The following is an 8,682-nucleotide window of genomic DNA, read 5'->3' on the forward strand; positions in this document are numbered from 1 at the left end:
CATATTTGGAGGAATTTTATTAAAAATATATGAACAAATTGTATGGTGGCATGATTCTCTCACGGCTCTCTTTGCACTTAGAAACTTAACTTAGAAATCAAAAATCTATAGTTCTCCAAGTTTCTAAGTGATATAGTTTTTTTTTGGGTACCTTAACTTAGAAATCAAAAATCTATAGTTCTCCAAGTTTCTAAGTGAAATAGTTTTTTTTTTGGTACCTACATACAAGCGCTGTTTATTTTCCAGATATACCATTTTCATGTCAAGTCAAATCTAAGTTTTCCATAACCGGGATTTTACACGCTATCTGTTTCATATTTAGTCCGTAAAATAAAAAAAATAAGTTTTTACTACAATGTAAAGATTTTGGAGCAACTCCGCCAGATTTAACAGCTAAATTAAATGGAATTAAACATGGGTTCTAACTAGAGAAGAATTTTGAAATATATGGGTTTATGATTAATGAAGGATTGAACCAAAATCGCAATTCCAAAAGAATGCTGCTGGCTCCTCTCCCTGGGGAAAAAATTTGCTTTGCCTGTGTCACGGAAAACTTTCTCGCCGGTACACTTAATTGCGGAATTAGAGCAGGGAATTCAGAAAATAGATGAGGATAGAGAAAAAGACACTGCGAGATGCAATATAGCTACCAACATAAATATACAAAAACAAGTTTAAGAGTAACAAAAAAGAAAGATTCATACTTAAGATTTTTGAGGACACAAACGGTTTATAAACCAATGCAAGGACTCTATAGTGATTACCAATTCGGGCAAGGGAAATAAAACTATAATGATGGACTAAATAGAATTTAAAGAAAAAATGAAAAATCTACTAAGCGACAAGGATACATATAAAACGAGGCGGAAAAACAATACAATGGTAAATGATATGTAAAACAGAAAAATATTGACAATTATCAGAAACGCCAATTGACATGCAATGTAGCTACAGCACCTAGATTATATGGACTCCCAAAAATACATACAGTAAATACACCCCTGAGACCAATATCTGCCTTAACCAATGTTCCCTGCTACAGATTATCAAAATTCATTGGACAAACGCTTAAGAAAATAGTCTCCGACGACTACAACGTGAACAGTTCATTCCAGTTGAAGGAAAGGTTAAATAGCATTAGGCTTGAAGAAGATGAAATCCTAATCTACTTCGATGTGGTATCTTTGTTTACCAGTATACCAGTACATATGGCAATGCGAACAATTATGCAAAAATTGACTTATTTGCAAAGCAATACCACTTTATCTAAAAACCAATTTGCAACAGTCCTTGAATTCTGTCTCTGAGACAATAATTATTTTTTATATGACGGAATATACTATCAGCAGGTACATGGAATGCCCATGGGAAACCCCCTATCGCCTTCGTAGCATCGCTGAATTAAAATCACAAGACATATATATCAAATACTTGTTAATATGTAGATCAGGGGTTCCCAAACTTTTTTCACCTCGACACCCTTGTTGTGCTACAAAAATTTCGCGGCACCCCTACTCTTCCAATGTCTACGAAAACACAATGCAAACTTTATGCCCCTTTAGCTTTAATGTGACTGAAATTGTTTTGCTGATTTCATTATTTCCTTTAAGTTTATTGGGAGCTTTGACAATTTTACCCTAAAATCATTTGACGCTGAAAGTTTGCTGGTGTATTTGTTTTTAACCGGCTTCACAAAAAGGATAAGGTTATCAATTCGTCGGAAAATTTTTTTATTATTTTTTTCTATGTACATACGTTACCGCATAACTTTGGACCACGTTAACCGATTACTATAATTCTTTTATAAAGGAAAGGTGTTACCTGACAGGTGGTCTAATTTGGTTTAAATCCGACCATTGAATCATGAATAGATTAACGATAATCTTAAATTCTTAGATGGGAATTGAAATCGGTTTTGTTTTTTTTTTTGCTTAAAAATTACTTGTTTATGTAAGCATTTGTTCAAAATGCAGTCTCACATAGAAATGTAAAAGTAAGGCCCCTATTATGAGTTGCATTCGACAGTGGTCGAAAGTGCTGATCGAACGAATTTTCATTTGGTATTATGACGCTCATTCGATGAAGAATACCGCTATTGTGAATTTCGCTCGTTTAGGTTGTTTACAATAGTATATTTCACTGCTGACAAGTTTTGTTTACAAATCAAGCAAACTAAATAGTGTGCTTATACATATATATGTAAATTTGTGCAAACTAAAATGAAATAAAAAAGAAAGCGAGTTTATAAAAACATGGTAAAAATTAGTACAACGGAGTTCTGGTTCAACGATTCGTCATAGGATGAAAGCTTGCTAAACTGGCCAGGAGTAGAAAATGTTTAAGAGGGTTTAAGTGTAGTCTTTCAAATATATTTTGACATAAAATATATTTAAGAAATTTGTCTACAGATTTATTAAAAACTTCCGACTTTCTAAAGAGGCGTTTGTGAGCCAAATCTATTTAAAATATTTTAAAACTATCAACAGCTTACGATATTGTTCGCAGAGATCGTGCCAACTGAGTATTGGGACGTTTTTTTCACAAGTAAAACCAGCCTTTCGAGCTTGTGTTTAATATTCACGACGTTAGAACTTAATGAAATTTATAAAAAAATTTTTAAAATTAGTGTCTAGCCGCCATAAAGTAAAAAAAACAAATGCAAAATCATATATTTTTCACAATTTTCTAACACTTCGCTACACCATCGAAAGCAAAATTCTGTTCGACAGAAAATTCGATACTCAACGAAAATTTCGACACGGTTGCATAGCTCATAATTTCACTTTCGTTGTTCGATCTTCGATAACCAGCGAAGATCGAAAATCGAATGCAACTTATAATAAGGGCCTAAAAGTCACTAGTATTTTTAATGCAATCTTGCCAACAGCAGTGTTTTCTGCATACACTTGCATCCAAGAACTCTCTTGGCTCCCTTCGTAGGATTTAATAATCAAAGTGCTGTCTTCACTAATGTCCAGAAGGTTTTCAAAAGCCTAATTTGTCATGTCAGTAGGTTTACTTTTCAGGCCACATGAAAACGGGTTTGTTATCCAGCTGAATCCATCCTCAGAGTCAATGTTGGGAAAATATTCGACAATGGTTTTTTCTAAACCTTCCAAGTTAACGGTGGTAATGCGCGTTGACGCTAAGAAAATAATTTGTACAGCCAATTTCGCGAAAGCAATTTAATAATAAATGATTTTAATTTTTTGAATATTATATGGAAATTGCTAGTGAAACCGGCTGTTATCATTTTTTTGCGTTAACTTCGGATGTACATAAGTTTTTCTGATTACTTTGTTTATTTATGGGGTTTTCATGCAAATTGCTAGAAATTCTAACATATACATGTCACCAATAAAAAAATATCGACGTGCTAGAAAAAACCAGACATGTATTTTAATTTCGCAGGCCTCTGTTATCTTCGCAGCGTCATTCAATACGGGTTTTAAATCTAGTGTCGGCATCTTCCTAGTCTCCAGGGAATACCGAGGGATCATACAGTGACTTCTCGTGGCGTTTTCTGCCTCTTGCTTCATCCTAGACATTGCTCCTTTTGATTTTCCAAACCAACGCAAATAACCGCACACTTGCTCCATTTCAAACCATTGTTCTGTACAAAAATTTGTCGATAGCTTTAAAAATTTCGTAGCTAGTGGCGTAAGTCTGAAGTACTTCGTTCTTCTTCGATTTGCATTGCGAATGGGTACCTCACTAACACGAGAAGACTGCCTCTAAAATCGTGGTGATTCGCTCTTTGACAGTGTGATTGTGAAGTTCCAAAGAATTAGTAATATATACACGTGCGCGAAACTGCTGCGCTTGTTACGAGAACAACGCAGCCAGCAAAAATCCGAAAATTATTCCGAAAACGGGAAGAAAAGTGGATGAAACGCGGATTAGGTCTACAAAAGCATCGAAAGTAGTTGTGAAAAGGGTACGTTTTCGGCGATTTTTCTGAAAATTTTCTGATTCAATTTTACGTTGACAAAACGTATTGGGAATCTACGCTTAAGAGCGAAATATCCCTTTGCTGCAAGCTATTTGTGTTGTGTATGGGGTTTGACGAGCCGCTGAAGGTAATTTTAACCCTTAATTAGGCGCATAAAGAAAATCACACAATTAGTCGCATGGGGTCCCCAGTGACCCCAATAAAATTGTTGAAAAAAAGTATTCAAAATAAAAAAACGAAGTGTGTATTATCTAAAATATTAAAGTACACTATTATCGTTAACTTAAAAAAACAAACACATATTTTCTACTTCAAACTTAAAAAAAAAAAATTAAAAACTTACCTCCCCAAAAGTCGCATGAGGTCAGCACTCAAGCGAGTAGCGACACATATGTACGCGACGATGTTCTAGCCGTGACTAAATATATAAAACGAAATGTGTATTGTCATAAATATTAAAGCTCTTTATTATAGTTAACTATAAGAAAGAAAAGCGTAGCTTTGACTTCAAACTTAGATACAAAACTAAAATATAAAAAATGTTACGTAAGTGGCCGCAAGGGGTCAGGACTCAAACGAGTAGCGACACATGCATACACGCCGATGTTCTGGCAGTGACTTATTTACGTACCCCGCGGGGAGTTAGGAAGCTAGAAAGAGCGCGAGCACGCTCCAAGCACTCCCAGACATTTTTTTTTTCAACTTGAAATGGCCTTGACCCTATGCGCCTAATTAAGGGTTAATAAAAATCAAATATTTTTGATTTTCTGGTCGCCATGTGGAAGTTTGATCAAACAGCTTGCGTTGTGTATGGAAAGTCTAAAGAATTTTCCAGCACCACTAGTATATTCTAGCTACTAGCGGCACCCCAGGGTGCCGCGTCACCCACTTTGGGAAGGCCTGATGTAGATGATGTATTCGCCATTGTAAAAATACGTGACGTGGAAGAAATACGAAAAACACTTAACTCACAACATAACAAAATCCAGTTTACCACAGAGTTAGAAGAGGGGAAAAAGTTAGCTTTCCTAGACATGGAAATTCACCACTTGAATGGAAATATAAGAACGAATTGGTATGCTAAATCTATAGCATCGTCTAGAATGATAAACTACCATTCGAACTACCCCTGGTCTCAAAAAAGAAATACAGTTCAACAAAGTCTACGCGTTAAGTGATCAGGAGTTCAGCAAAGAAAATACGATGAAAATTAAGAACGTATTGCATAAGAACGGGTATCTAAGCAAAATAGTTGAAAGCTAAATAGCAACAACAAGAAAGAAATTAAAATCAACACAAATGAACATGGAACCCGGAAACAGAAAAGAAAACAAACAAAATTTTATTGGAGTCACATATATACAAGGACTAACTGACAGCAAACCACACAAAAATGTTAAATACAATACAATACATAGCACACTTAACAAAATTTTTACCAAAACAAAAGACGAAATAGATAAGCAACAGCAACATAATGTGGTGTATGAAATTAAGTGCAATGGCAAAGTTGGCGAAAACTGCAACAAAATATATATAGGCACGACAAAGAGAGCCCTATGTATGAGATTTAACGAGAGCCAGGCAGACATAAGAAATAAGAAGACGACAAAAGCATTAGCACAGCATTTGACGAATAGTGGACATACAGCAGACTTTGTAAACACCAGCAGAGAGCAGGGAAAACACAAGACTAACTTTGGATCTCCGAATCCAACAAAAAATACAGGACGCGATGAATTTGAAGGAAGACGTTGACAACATAAATTGCGCATACCGTACAGCGATATTGAACAGACGGTCGACGATAACGACGCGTATTAAATATCTTTAGTGGATGTCGAGTGATTAGTGAAGTTTTTTGTTAATTTATATGTAACTACAATGCAAGTGTCTGTTCAATAGAAAATTTTACATATATAAGTATGCAATTCTTTGATATATTTATGTCTAATTATTGTGTTTTTATGTTTTGTGTTTTCAATAAATATCAGACTCTGTGATGAAGGCGTGAAGGACGCCGCAACGCGTAGGAGAGGGAAGGAGAAATAAATTTTGCCTTTTGATTTTACCGGCCGAAAAGCTCCGCATACAACCCAATAAAAAAAACTCGCTGTTGCTCTTTGCAAAATCACGTTGTACTTTTGCACTTCTTCTATTAGCTTTTCTTCCATTATATTTTACATTTCTTTTTTAAATAAACACAAAAATTATCACAAATCGAGAGAAATACATTCAAACATGTAAACAAAACACAGAATAGTTGTTACTTGAAGCAAACACATAAGCAAAGTTGTAAATGGAGCTAATTTCTGAGTTACGTCTTTGTCAGCTTTGGTGCACGTAACTTGCTTTCTACAAATACATCGATTAAACTTTTTTAATACGTTTATGCGAAAGCTAATTCACGAATTGAATTCATGAATTTGGGTTAAAATTGACTGTATAAACACCATTTAATGAATTCAATTATATACGAAAGTTAACCATGAATTCGGCATCATTTCATAAAATCGTGAAGTGCAAGTCCGGCAACGCCACATTCCACAAACAGCTGTTTACTAGGGTTATGATGTTTTTAGATTAAAAAGCATGAGTGGCATAACCAGGATTTACAACACTGGAAAAGTTACGTGGAATTGTTCAAACATAAAATAAATTCAAATAGAATAAAATTAAAACCAATTTAAATATAACTAGTGTTCGCCCAGCGGTTGAAATTCAACCGCTAAAATTAAGGATAGTTTATGTGAGTTGAGTTGAGCTGAAATAACATTAGTTGGAATGGGTTAAGTAGAGGGGAGTTTAGCTTAGTACTTAGCATAACATAACATACCATAACATAAGATTAAATAACATAGCATATGTAGCATAACACACCACAATCTATCACTTTCTTCCTCTCTATCTTTGTCTCTATCGCTTTTAATGTTTATGTTTATGTTTATCTTCACCTTCATGTTCATATTCATGTTCAAGTTCATGTTCATGTTCAAGTTCGTGTTCATGTTCATGTTCATGTTCATGTTCATATTCATGTTCATGTTCATCTTCATCTTCATCTTCATCTTCATTTTCATCTTCATATTCACCTTCGTTTATATTTAGGTTTCTTTACTTTTATTCTAATCTTTGCCTTTATCTCTTCCTTCTTCTACATATTCAACTTTACCTTCTTCCTTGCATGAATCTTAATCTTCATAAATCTGATTCGTAAACTGCTGCTTTCTTTAATTCAGTATTAATATTAAAGCATACATTTAAGATATCGATCGATTTATATCGATATTACCTATTACCTATAACCTATTTTTACATATATTTTTTATTCATTCCATTAAAATTTAGCATTTTTTTAAATTTTGTTTAAAAAAATAGTTTTTTTGGAACACCGCAGGGACACCCTGTGTTTAATTTCATTCTAAAATTTTAATTTCTGTAATCCTCTACTATCTATATGGAAACAAGAAACGTCAAAACAACATTTTATTACAAAGAATATATTTTTGACATTTTTTTCTGTGAAGAGGTTCCGCATGGCTATCCTCTTATTAAAATTCTTAGTATAAAGTTTGCCGACTTTATGGCTTCCTGGCGGCATATAATTAATTTTTTAGGGAAATGTCTGTTTAATTCTTTTTAGTGGATACATTTTCTTTACAAAAATACCAAGCAAGTTCACATTGCAGATAACGAATTTTTCGATTTTTGCCCACTTAGGCGGCACTGTGTGGCGTGCTGTTTTGGACTCGGCCAAAATCGTTTAGGCGGTTACAGCGCCAATAAAGAAGAAGAAGATACATTTAGGAGGCATTTCCGCCCCAACCATGTACATGTACGGCATTAGCGTTGGTGTCATTTTTGAATTGATTTTTCCATTTTATGTTAAACCAATTTGAAATTTGAAAAATTGTCTGCACATCAGCATCAAAATACCTTTCTAATGATACATAATTGTTTATAACTTCGAGGTATAGTTTAGCCGTAGAAGGGGTGTAAAGAAATCATGATTGTCTCTTTGTATATAAGATAAGATACCAAAAACCAAAAAAACATATGGAAACATCATTATATTGCAATATATTCGGCGTCTTCATCAAAAGAGATAAACTGATTTAATTATCATTTTATCTTGTTTTTCGTAAGTTTATCAATTTATATGAATACCGCTATTATTTTATATTTCATTATATAAGATTAAAAATCTTGTTTGTTTTGGTTCACTTTATGCCAAATGATGTTGTCATTGATGCCACATCAAGTGATATCATGTGATGTGGTGAAGTTAGGTGTGGTGAGTTTCGGTGTAGTGGAATTGGATGTGGGAGTTACGGCGTTGTGAATTCAGGTGTGGTGGGCTTACGAGGTTTGGTGAGTTGAGGTGTGGTGAATTTAGGTGTGGTGAGTTGAGGTGTGGTGAATTAAGGTGCGGAGAATTAAGGTGTGGTGGATTTAGGTGTGGTGGATTTAGGTGTGGGGGGTTAAGATGTGGTGTGTTGAGGTGTGGTGAAGTTAGGAGTGTGGAGTGAAGTAGTGGTGGATTTAGGTGTGGGGAGTTAAGGTGTGGTGAATTAATGTGTGGTGAGCTCAGATGGAGTAAGTTTTTAAGCGGCGGTAAGATGAGTTGAGGCGAGTTAAGTTAAGGGGTTATGATCTTTATCCTTATCTTCATCTTCATTCTCATCTTCATCTCCATCTCCATCTCCATCTCCATCTCCATCTCCATCTCC

Source organism: Rhagoletis pomonella, unplaced genomic scaffold (assembly GCF_013731165.1).
Source record: "Rhagoletis pomonella isolate Grant_MI unplaced genomic scaffold, Rhpom_1.0 Rhpom_scaffold_00014, whole genome shotgun sequence".
Taxonomy (NCBI): Eukaryota; Metazoa; Arthropoda; class Insecta; order Diptera; family Tephritidae; genus Rhagoletis; species Rhagoletis pomonella.